Source organism: Sciurus carolinensis, chromosome 1 (assembly GCF_902686445.1).
Source record: "Sciurus carolinensis chromosome 1, mSciCar1.2, whole genome shotgun sequence".
Taxonomy (NCBI): Eukaryota; Metazoa; Chordata; class Mammalia; order Rodentia; family Sciuridae; genus Sciurus; species Sciurus carolinensis.
In genome coordinates, this window is record NC_062213.1 from 73,283,005 (window position 1) to 73,295,624 (window position 12,620).

The window sequence follows — 12,620 nt, forward strand, 5'->3', positions numbered from 1 at the left end:
CAGATTGACTACCTCACTCTGTAAGTTAAGAGTCACAAGAAAACAGGAATCTGGGTCTCCTTGATGCAATTATTGGAATGATCAACTTCCAGACTTTAACATAAGACAGAAGTAATTTTTTGTTGTTGTTACTGAAGTCACTCGTATTTGGGGTATTCACTCTGGCAACCAATCCTCAACCTAACCATTAAACTTGGCTAGTCAGTAGTCTTTGGGAGTTCTCAATTCTCTAAAAAGAAAGCCCAACTTTTCTAGCCTGAAAGTGAGATCTGAGAGCTGCGGAGCAGCTTTCTGGGAAAGACTCAAGTGATCATCAGGCATGTCAGCCATTGTTAGGGGAAAGGGCAGAGCATGAGTCAGATTCACAGAGCATAAATAGCCCTGCTAGGCTCTTGCATTTGTATCCCATTTCTCTCTTACATCAGCCCTGTCTTGGAGCAATATGCTCAGTGTTTAGTCCACTTAACATGCCTCACCCCCCTCACCTCTTCCTCTCTGTCTCTTTCTCTCTCTCAGTCCCACCCCACCCTCCCATCTCCTCTACCCAGAATCTCTCCTCTGCCTCCTCCACTAAGTACCACAGGTTCTTATGTGAAACCAGCTCTGGTTTGAATGTGTCCCCTGAAATTCATGTGTTGGAAACGTAATCCCCAAATTCATTTGTTGATGGCATTTGGAGGTGGGACTTTTTGCAGGTAATTAGGGTTAGATGAGGTCATCAGGGTGAGGCCCCATGTAGGGATCAGTGGCTTTTCAAGGAGAGGAGGAGAAACCTGAGAGCAGATCTCTTTCTCTTGCCTTGTAATGTCCTCCTCCGTGTTATGAAACTACAAGAAGGCCCTTGATATTGAACTTCCCAGCCCCCCGGAACTGTGAGAAATAAATTTCCCCTTCTTTTTAAATTATCCAATTTGTGGTGTTCTGTTATGGAAGCAGAAAACAGACAAGGCCCAAGTCGGTCTCCATTTCTCCTGTAAGAATTCTGGCATTCTAACTTACCAGGTTTTTTCTTCAGTTCTCTATTGTGCTTATTGTTTCAGTTCTGAAGCAGCAATAAGCATTATAGCCTGCTTTGAGAAACAAATTATAATTTGCTTAAGGACCAAAATAATTTCTGGTGAATCTTTGCATCCCACCAGCCCAAAATAATAGCTTACACATACTAGAAAGTCAGTAAATGATTGTCACTGCTGCGAATGGTGTCAATCCCAAAAACATTTCAGCAAATACATAATCATTAAAAGTTTAATCCCAAAGATCCTCTCAAAAATTCTCATCCTTCAGACCCAACTTCCATAGTGGTTTTTGAGAAGATTTACTTTTGGAAGATTTCTCTGAGCCATTTGGGCAAATTTGCCCTGACCACACTTTATGACTATCTCTACAATTACTTTGTACAATAATTGTTTGTTTATCTTTGTTTCCTGATTGCAAACTCCTTAAAGATGAGTATTAGGTCCCATTCGTTTTACAATTGTTTTCACCCAGCCAAGAACTGGCACATAATAGATCCTCAATAAATGTTTGTTGAATAATAAATGAATCATAAATAAAGACAATGGCCCAAAGAGACTCATGACTTCCCATTGAATTTGCTACTTTGCCTTTCAAGCCAGTGCCTGGAGCCCTTTGACCCCAGGTCCCAGGCTTTCAGCCGCTCCGTGAACATTAACTATCCCCTTTGACTCCCACCCAGATCATACCACAGCCCCCTCCAAAACAACAATGAAGTCCATGTGAAACTAGCCTCCATTCAAGTGAAGCCAAGGAGAAAAGGTTGTTTGTCAAACTTAAAAAACAGATGTTAGCATTTCTCAGTTTCAAACTGAATCCTAACCCTTGTGAAGTTCAAGTTTCATTTCTGCTTGGCCAAATGGAATTTCCTAAATCTATGTAAGGAAAGTGTAAGGGTCTACATTAGATGTTGAGGACTTTCAGGGTTCTAAGTGATGACCCAATTTTATATTGGTGATTAATATATGCATCTCTTTTTCTTTGAAGAGCACAGGTTTTATATTTCCATAAAATGAATGTATCTTCGGCTATGCTCTTGGCAAAATGTTCAATATGTTGGTCAGTACCCATATTCAAAAAACAGGCAGAGACAATTCCCAGGACCTAAATGTTACTAAGTTTCTTTCAGAGGAGAAGGTTCTGAGAGGCAGACTGGGGGTGGAATAGGAGTAGGCTCTGTTCTTTACCAACTCTGATTCATGCCACCTTAGGGAAATTGCTGAAATCCTCCATGCCTCTATGTCCCTGTCTGGAACATGGGTTAATGGTGTTGCCTCCGATCTGCCTCCCAGGAGTGTTGCAAGGTTTAATGAGTTAATAATACTTGAAGAGCACTTTGAGCTTCGGATGAAAGTGATAACCAGAACAAAGTGTGGTGGTGATTATGCGTAATTAAAAGCGCCAACAGAAATGTTGGTCTGAGTTAACCCCCAATGCCACCACAACAAAACTCAGACATGGCCTAGAACCAGTATGCAAATCTTTATCACTTTTCCTAAAAGGGAATTTTAACCTGATTGCATGATTACACTAAACTAACTTTCATGTTTCATATGCAGAGCCCTTAAAAATCACTGTGGGTAAACCTGTATTTCATTATCACCCTGAGGTCACTACCCCGACCCATGGATTATGCTAACCATAAGGGTGATTCTCACCCAGTCCTCTGAGCTTTTAAAAATAGTCATTTTTAATTTTTTATTTTATTTTATAGAATTGTTTAGTGCATTACAGTTGTATATCACAGTGGGGTTCATTTTGACATATTCATAAATGCATTTAATATAGTTTTCTCCATTTTAATCCCAGTAGTACCCCTGCCTTCCCCTCCTCCTTCAGGAACACCAAAAAGATCCACTACCCTCAAACCATTCTCCCATGTGATACTGGAATCCCAAAACTCCTTTAGTAGAAGAAACCTCTTTCCAAATTATAAAGGAGACCTAAAAAGCAAATATTGCCTAAAGTATAAAGTAGGATGCTTGGCCTTCAAATTAAATCCACACCATGTAAATGGAAGCAAATCTCACTCTCCACTCAGCACAGGTTTAAAAGAGAAGAAAGAACAAATGACCTTGAAATGCCCTGTGGAGGTGAAGTTTTCCAAAATAAGAGGGGCAGAGTGCCAGAAGGAAACACTCAAATCCCAAATTCAGACACAGCCTCCTGCACCATAGACTGCAAAACAGAGGAACTCCCTCTTCTTACGCCAGAAAATGGCCTGTGCTCACCCCACCCTGTGGAACAGCACAGGCATCACGTACTAGAAACCCTCAGGAGGAAAACAGCCACCGGTGCTATCCCAGCTTGTTTCTGAGGGCAAAAGGCACAGCGCCCTGAGAGCTCATCAAACACAATCACACTTACTCACCACACTTCTCCCAAATGACCATATACACTGGGTTTTTAATAGCAGCCTCAGAGCACTTCAGCAGTGTAAAGTGCTCTTTTTGCTAGTCAAGTTGATGTCTGAATTGAAGAGAAGAGTAGGCAGGGTTCACAGGATCCTGCAGGGTCCAGGTGGGTCTGCTAAGGACATGAAAAATCAACATTACCAATACCGTGCTAGGGGAGAGCACCAATAATGAACTGTCACATCCAGAGAAACAGGTGGCCAGGTGGCCATGGGTAGCAATGGGGTCTATGAGGGGAGGCAACCAAAAGAGGAGCAGCAATGACCATCTTCACAGATGCGAAGCACTTTTGAGGGACAGAGGGAACTCATTTCATCTGTATCATTCCAAAACAGACCCAGGCCCAAAGACCAGTGTGGGAACACATTTTAGTTCAACAGAAGAGTCTACTTAACAGTCAAACCCACCATCATTAGCTAAACCCAGGCACAGGTAATAGAGCATGCTTTAAGTCATGTTAAGGGACATTTTACAATGAGAAGCATTGTTTTATAAGAGGGGGAAAGGAAGTGTGAAGTGTTTGCATTACTAGTCACTGTGTCTCAGGAATTAGTCTCTCAAGGCTTCTTTTTCAATGTTTGTATCTCATCTACCACATGGGGTTTAGCAAATCTGGAGGTGCCTTACAAAGAATCCTAAGAATCATTTTTCCTATAGAATACAGTTTTTTATCTTTGCATTTTAAAGCAAAGTCGTACAAGAGGTACGGATTCTGATCTGAAGGGGTAGGGAAAAAAAAACCGAAGAGTGTTTGAGACAGAATGGGTTGTGCTGGCGTTGGCATTCCTGCTGTCTCCTGAAGGTGGCAGCATTTATTTACAGCTGTGGCTTCCACTTTCAATGGCGGCTGGAGGGCGACTGGGTTGACTGAGTGTGAGTTGGGTTGCTTCAATTTTCAGAACATCGAGCATAATCAATTAAAATTTTAATATCATTAGGTAAGTGCCTTTACCGTGTAAAAAAAATAGGTGGAATTCAGTTCTGCCTGACGAAAGGGGAAGCGGCCTATTGATTATACTCAAGGTCACAGCTCACTCAGACTTTGCCACCACGATCACATTTCCTTACCTCAGTGAGACATGGAATCCTTTTTTTTTTTTTTTTTTTCTTGTTGAAACCTACATGAATACATCATGACTGGTATTTACTCTTCTTTTTTATTCTCAGGTAGATTTTTTTTTTAAGAAAGAAATAAATAGCTAATGCTACACAGCAAAACCCAGAGAAGTTGTAACTAAGATCAGAACACCAAGCTAGTGTTGTTTGTTATAAACTAGAAAAAAAAAAAATCTACATAATGTAATAAATTTCATAACCCATCAAAAACAGAAAGCCAGGTATGTCTTGAAATGCCATATTCTGATCCCTGTGCTCAGGGGTCTCCATTAATTTATTGATGTGAAGCCATAGGAGAGTCTCCAATTGCCATTTGATTCAGTCTTCAAGGAAACACAAAATACACAGTTGTGTAAGATTCTCTAGGGCAAGCATTCTCAACCAGTAGATCAGGATCAACCAGTAGGTTGCCTGGTTTACCTGGGGCATAGCCAAGGCAGGGTTACCCACACCCCTCCTGTTCAGCTGAGTTCCCATCCAATACTTTGCAACTGGAAAAGAAGTCAGGCAGTCCTGCCCCTTTCCTCTCAGGCTCTGTGTGGACTTTCCTGCCCCAGTCCTTCACACTCCACACTCCCCCAAGGTCTCAATTTGGGGGGGAAATGAGATTTGCTCCACTTCTCTGACAGGCTGCCTCCTGCTCAAGGTCAGGAAGCCCCACTCCGTGGGGAGTTTCCAACCCTTATTGTTTGTTTGGCTTCCTGAAACCTGCCTTCAACTCAAAAAAATCAAGAGCTGTTTTGCATAGTTGTGGGTTTTGTTTTTTTTTTTTTTTCCTTTAATTAAAGAAAATTAGTAAGTTTCATTTTGAAAATTTCACAGCTCACCTGGAGGTAACTAGCAACACCAGGGTATCAGGCAGTCAGTTCTGGGAGTGACTTCTTTCAAAATTTGTCAGTACTGTGAATATGAAAAGAGACAGAGTCATGCCCACTCTTTAAAAGTGTGTCCTTTCAATACATTAACTAAGGTCTCAATGTATTACTGGAGCCATTATACAAAAATCATCAGATTTACATTGAAAACATGACTTTACTTTTCAGGCTCCCAGCAGTGAGACCTTGAGAAAGTTAGTGCATTAGTTTTCTAGGGCTGCTGTAATAAAGTGCCACAGATTGGGAGTTTAAACCACAGGAATTTATTGTCTCACAGTCCTAGAGGCTGGAAGTATAAGATCAAGGTGTCAGCAGAGTTGGTTTCCCTGAGACCTCTCTCCTTGTCTTGCAGATGAACGGGTGTCTTCTCCTTGCATCTTCATATGGTCTTCCCTCTGTGTGTGTCTCTGTCCTAACACCTTATAAGAACACAAGTGATATCAGATTAGGAACCATCTATATGACCTCATTTCACCTTAATTGTGTCTTCAAAGATCCTATCTTTCAATATTATCACATTCTCAGGTACCCAGGGTTAAGACTTCAACGTGTAAATGTGGTGGGGAAATCAATTCAGCCCATAGCAGTTATTCAACTTGTTAAGCCTTGGTTTACTTATGCATAAAAAAGAGAAGGTTACATTAACAGTCTCAGAGTTTTTATGAGGATAAACTGATACAAAGTTATAAAGCACTTATAGAGTTTTAGGGAAGACCAGCACCCTCTTGTCATCACCAAAAAGGTAATGTTAAGAGGCCATTAGGCATGTGCACATTCAGCCTGTATGCCCTGCATCCTTGAATCAGAACCACAGTGGGAGGGATGAACAAGGGGAAGAAGAGAGATGAAAACATGATTTCTACCTCCCTCTCCCACTTCCCACACACTGGTAGCTCAGCACAGAGCCTGCTGGAGCCTCAGGAGATTCTACAGAAGAGGATTCATTCACAGGCCCAACTTTAGGGACTCCAACCAAACTCAGGCTCAGAATGAAGGCAAGAAAAAATGCATTTTCCGCCCCTTGAACAAGCTCCTGGCTGCGCTCCGGGAGCCCGAGGCTCCTATTCCTGCTAAGAGAGCTGGTGGTAGAGCAGAAAATAAGCAACAGCAAAATGACCCAAACCCCATGGCTCCCAGGCACATTGTCTGGGATGAAGTTTTAAATTCAGACCTCTCCCGGCAGAGACAAAGGCAGGCCTGTCTGTCCCCGCTTCTCCAGGGAAAACAGCACGGCCATTAACCCAGTCACCCTAGTCGTTGTGACACCTGATGCTGGCATCGCAGCGAGTGCTGAAACAGCATTGCTGAGGTAACACAGAGAGCCAACCACGCATAAATGCAGTGACTTCTTGCTGGGGGAGGGGCTGGCAGAAAGCAGCGAAGCATGTGTGCTCCAGAAAGGAAGGTAAACGAAGATCAGCTTGGTACCTAGCTATTTTCTCCTTCACCAGGCCCTCTCACTGACTCTGGTTGCTAATTTATGACACGCAGTACTAAAGGGACCATCTATAGATTTAACATTGACATTTCCTTCATGCGGTAATCCTCTGAATCCCATTTGCTGTAAATTTCTGCAGAATGACAGAAAAGTGACTTCTTTTTTTTTTTTTTTTTTTGTGAACGCATTTTAATGAGCTACCTTTTTCCAGTATTTGGAAAAGATTTGAAGATTAGATGCCCAAACTCACCTCATTTGGCTTGTGCTTGGGGAGAAAGCTACTGTTATAGGGTCTGGATTACAAATCCTCATACTACCATTGGTGATTTTTTCTCACAAAAATAACGTAGGCTATCACAGGCTATAGCAGACTGATTTTTGTGTGACTGGATATGTCAATAGAGCTAGTGTTTTTTGTAGTACTTTGGTACACTACCTGAAATTATATATAGTAAGAAATATATGTATTCCCAAGCATTCAATAAAAGGGTTTTGAGATTCTGCATGAAGAAAGAAAAGAGTCCGATGTTTGGAACCAGACACTTACCTAATGAACCCTCCCCGTCTTCCAATGAGGAGCTAAGATATTTTTTTCTCCCCCTTGCATTGTCTGGGATGCTTCTTGTCTGTGTGCCTCTCCTTCCATGGTGTTTCCTGCTGTGGCTCAGCTTCCTTTGCATCACCCTGGCTTCTGAACCCAGCGATGCCACTTACCGCCCCAGCAATATCATTTGAAAACAGCATACAGACCTCCCAGAGATGCTCAAGTCCTAAGTTTTGAAATCTGTGAATACATTATGGTACAAGACAAAGAGGAATTAAGGTCGCAGATGGAATTAAGGTGGCTAATCAGCTGGCCTCCACATGAGGAGATGATCTGAGATTATTCAGGTAATTGCAGGGTGCTCGAATGTGGAAGGGGAAGGAAAGGAGTCAGTTTCAGAGTGATGTGAGAAAGACTTAGTTCATTGTTGCCTACCTTGAACTAAGGAGCTGCAAACCAAGGCAAACTCTCAAGGCTGGAAAAGGAAAAAAACAGATTCTCCCTTAAAACATCCAGGAATGAAGAAAACTTTGTCAATGCATTGATATCAGCCAGGGAGACCCATTTTGGACTTCTGATCTCCAGAAGTATGAAACCAAAACTTGTGTACTTTGAAACCACTAAGTTTATGGTAATTTATCATAGCAGCAGTAGAAAATGAATTTGCTACTTCTATTTCCCCTATAGCATTAGGAGCAGGGTCCTGCTGTTGCTCATCTACAGGACCTCTGCTATCCTCAATGGCTTCAGGTTTCTCATCACATGTAGAATCTGGCACCCTAGCGGGACCATGACTCATGCAGGTACCATAAATGCAAACTGATATTTAATCTAAAAAACTCAAATGCCAAAGAGAAAAAACTAGCCTATAATTAGTTACCTCTACAACACAGGCACAACAATGCCTAAATGTAATTTTCAAATAGAAATATTCACAATTCATTTCCAATTAAAGAAGGTACATCCATACACTACATGTAAATGATTTAAATGTTGTATGTTTAGCATCTCTGATCAATTAAAAGGTGAAAGTAAATATGAAGGTGAAGACCAAAGTGTGAAGAATTTCTGAACTTCCTAAGGTCAAATGCTCACACATTTTCCTTGTGTCACGCTAGTCTGTCCCAACATAGACACACCTCATAAGTTTTAACCATGGCATTTTTCCCTATCAGGATTTCATAGGAAGGCCAGGCATAGTGGTGCATGCCTGTAATTCCAGTGCTCAGGAGTCTGAGGCAGGAGGTTAGCAAGTTCAAGGCCAGTCTCAACAACTTATCCAGACCCTAAGCAACTTAGTAAGACCCTGTCTCAAATGAAAACAAAAAGGACTGGGGAATAGCTCAGTGACAAAGTGTCTCTGGGTTAAAGCTTCAGAAACCATGCCCCCCCCCCAAAAAAAAAGATTTCATAGGAATATTAGTAACATGATCTCCCTGCCCATTTGGGCAAAAGCAATTTTATGCCTCATGGTTAGTTTCTTTCTTAAAATGACTGTCTTCTAGAGAAAGAAATTTCTTTTTAAAGGAATTAGTTTAGATATTTAATGAAAACTGAAGTACTATACCCCAGGTAGTAACTTCTAAATTAAAGAACACTTATAAAGGCTTTAAATAATTGCTTCCTTTTTGTACTTTGTTTAAGGATATTATTTGGTTGAGGAAAAAAATCACCAAATATAATGAAATGGTCCACTTAGGAAAAAGAAATCTACTTCCTCATTCATTTTCACACATCTTCTCTGTCTAGTGTTCTTGAATGTACACAAATATTTTAGGATCCTGGTCCAATAGAGTGTGCTAGTTTCCAGTTGCTGCTATAAGAAATTCCCACAAACTGTGTGGCTTAAAACAACACAAATGCCAGGTGTGGTGACACACACCTATAATCCCAGTGGCTAGGGAGGCTGAGGCAGGAGGATCATGAGTTCAAAGCCAGCCTCAGCAAAAGCAAGGCACTAATGAACTCAGTGAGACCCTGCCTCTAAATAAAATACACAAATAGGGGTGGGGATGTGACTCAGTGGTCGAGTGCCCCTGAGTTCAGGGAATTCCTTGGCTCCTCCAATATGTTTCACATGACCCTCCCTCTGTCTCTGACTCCTCCTATGTCCCTCTTAGAAGGACCATTATGGTTACACCAGTCCCACCAGTATAAAGTAGGATGATTACCCCACGTCAAGATTCTTAATCACATTTGCAAAGTCCCTCCTACTATGCAAGATAGCAATCACAGGTTCCAGGGATTAGAATCTTAACATATTTCGGGGATTCATTATCCAGCCCACTCCATCCCACCTTCTGACCTTGGAAGAGTCACACCCATCCCAGCTGCTAAATACATTCACCTTCACTCCAAAGTCTTAACCCATTACAACTTCAAGTCCAAAATCTCATCCAACTCTCTCATTAGCTCAAAGATTCCAAATCTCATCATCTACTAGGTATAAGTGAATCTCTGCATATACTCCAACCTGGGGTTGGAGGTGGCAGGGAATTCTTCTGAAATTAGAAAGGAAATCATGTGATTGATTAAAAAGATAAAAGGTGAGTCAGACAGAGGATAACAGTTAAAGACATTGCTATTCAAATGGAGTAAAAATGAAAGGAAAACTGGAACCTCTGGTCCCAACCAATTTCCAAATGCAACCAGGCATTCCAAGGTCTAGAATGATTCTCTGAAGCTTATGGCACAGTCCCACCCTCAGAGCCACTCTTTATTTAGAAAGGTAGCACATGTTTACAACTGGTTAGTTTCATCAGCCTGTTTCTTGCCTGCAGAACTTTGGAAGTCCGGTAGCTGTCCTTCATTCCATCCTCTCTGGGTCCTTTTCGGTACAAGTTGGCAGTGTTTCTATTGGTATAATGTTCTCAAAAGCCATGTGGGCCATTATTCAGCCTAAAATGGCATGGACAGGAGAATTGATAAAGGAAACAGAACATCATTTCTGAAGGACGGGCTTGATGATGTTATAGAAAGCAACACACACAAAGAACACAATCATTTGAAGTTCTAAGTATGCATTTAAAGCCTCTCAGGTCTTCAAATCTCAAGCTATGAACACGATATTATGTGAAAGTTCTTTGAGCTGTAAGCAATCTCCATACAGGAAAAAGTCAGAATGAATGCTAAAAAAGGAAAACTCTACTGCCAGAAGATGCCGATGACTCCTAGAGAGCAATCCAAAAAGGAGGGAGCTTTTCAGATTTCAGCAGGAAGTGTATAGGAGAACTTCTCCTAGGAAACCAGACCATGTCAGGATGGTGAATGAAGCCATGGAACTGCTTCCCAGGAATCTGTGAATGACTCCTTTTCAAAGTAGTGGCACCAGAGACTTCGTTGCCTGAGTCAGAGTCCCCAATCCTGGCAACCTTAAAGAAGTGACAGTTGAACCATCCCCCTCACTTCCCATCTACCATTTCAGCCAGTAGAGTAAGATAACCATGCAGGGATGCAGGCTCGTGTGCGATCAGTAGAGTATTGACCAGGTCTGCTTAGGCATCAGCACAGAATGTCCACATCATGGACCAGTCCTGCAACCTGCAGGTTGTCTCTGTCCCATAAGAATTTGTCATATATTTTGGTTAACCACTTGCTAGCTAGAGTATAAATTAGAGATAAACAGTGACCCATGGGTTCAGCCTTTCCATCTGACTTCTGCAACTCCAATTTCATTAAAGTACAGAAATGGATTAATTTATGACAATAAAAAATAGGTTCATTAGCAATCACAAAAATGCAAATTACAGTTTCAATGGACACCATGCTAAACCCACTTGATTGGAAAATATTTTAAAAATCAGACTGCACCACGTGTTGCCCAGAATATGTAGTGAGGGAGTTCTTAGGGTGAGTGGAGAGGACTGGATTTTGGTTCAACTACTTTTGAAAATGATTTGGTAGGAATTAAAATGTGATATCATAAATCCTGCAATCCTATTCCTAGTTTTATACCCTAAACAAACCGTTGCACATGAACCCTTTTAAACATGCTTAAAACAGAGTTGTATATGACAGAAAAAAAAGTCAATCATCCAAGTATCTATTGACAGGACAACTGATCACTACATTGCTATATATTCACACGATGGAACACTTACAGTAGTAGACATAAAGAAATTATGGCTAATGCTTTAATGTAGATAACTCTTAGTAACATAAGAACAAGAGAAATACTCAAGCCACAGAAAAAATATATACATAGTTTAATTCCTTTTAATAGAGTTCAAGTCAAACAAATTCTAACATATCTAATAAAATTGAATATTTTAAAAATGAAAACACACCAAATATTCAAATTCCAATTAATAGGAGGTCAGTTGAAAGATGAGACTGGGGAGGGCCACAGGGAACTTATAGGGTTTCGGGCATTTCTATTTCTTCAAATGGCTGGTGGTGGGGCACTCATTTAATAATAAAGCATGTGTGTGGAGTATGTGTTACACGTTTTTAAAGTGTAACTATAACTCAAAATAAAATTAAAATTCTTCCACTGTCCTTTTAAAATTAAGTTACAGGGAAGCTCTTCCCCTCTGCCACTGGATTAAAAAGTCGCAGGCCCCATGACTGGTAATGGAAATTCCTCCAGTCATCTTATGTGCCTTAAATTCGAAATGAGAATGTCTTCAATCCTTGTTCAATGCTGGGATCAGTCTGTCCCACTTGCTCCTGCCAGGCATGTCATGGTGTGCCACCTAAGGTCAGGATCTCCTTACACTCACCTCCAGGGCCAGTGCTTCCCACTCGGCCCCAAGTTTCCCAGTTGTCCACAGAATAGATTCTCTCTTGGGATCACATTGCTCTCCCAGGACCCAACAGGGCTCCTCTACTCCTGTCATTTGTGCAGTCTACATCTGTTCCACGGGAAATGCTCACGTCCCCCCTAGCCCCAGCCAATGCAGTGCAGGTCCACTCTGCTCTCCCCAGTCCTGCCCCTCAGCAGCTCCTAGCCCAACTCTAGTTCACTCTTGATTTCTCAGCTGCAGGGTGGAGGTCAGACTGTAAGTACTAAAAGGTCTGTACCCTCAGCCTCTGGCTGACACAATCTATCCCTCCTTCTTGGTGAGAAGTGGAGTGAAGAAATCACAGAACAGCATTCAATAAAGAAATGTCCAAAGCTTCCCATAAATAACTAACTACTCTTTTTTTTATATGCATGATCTATATGAGGAGCCCCTGGGTGGAGGGACCCAAGAGTAGGTAACATTTCTTGGTTACTT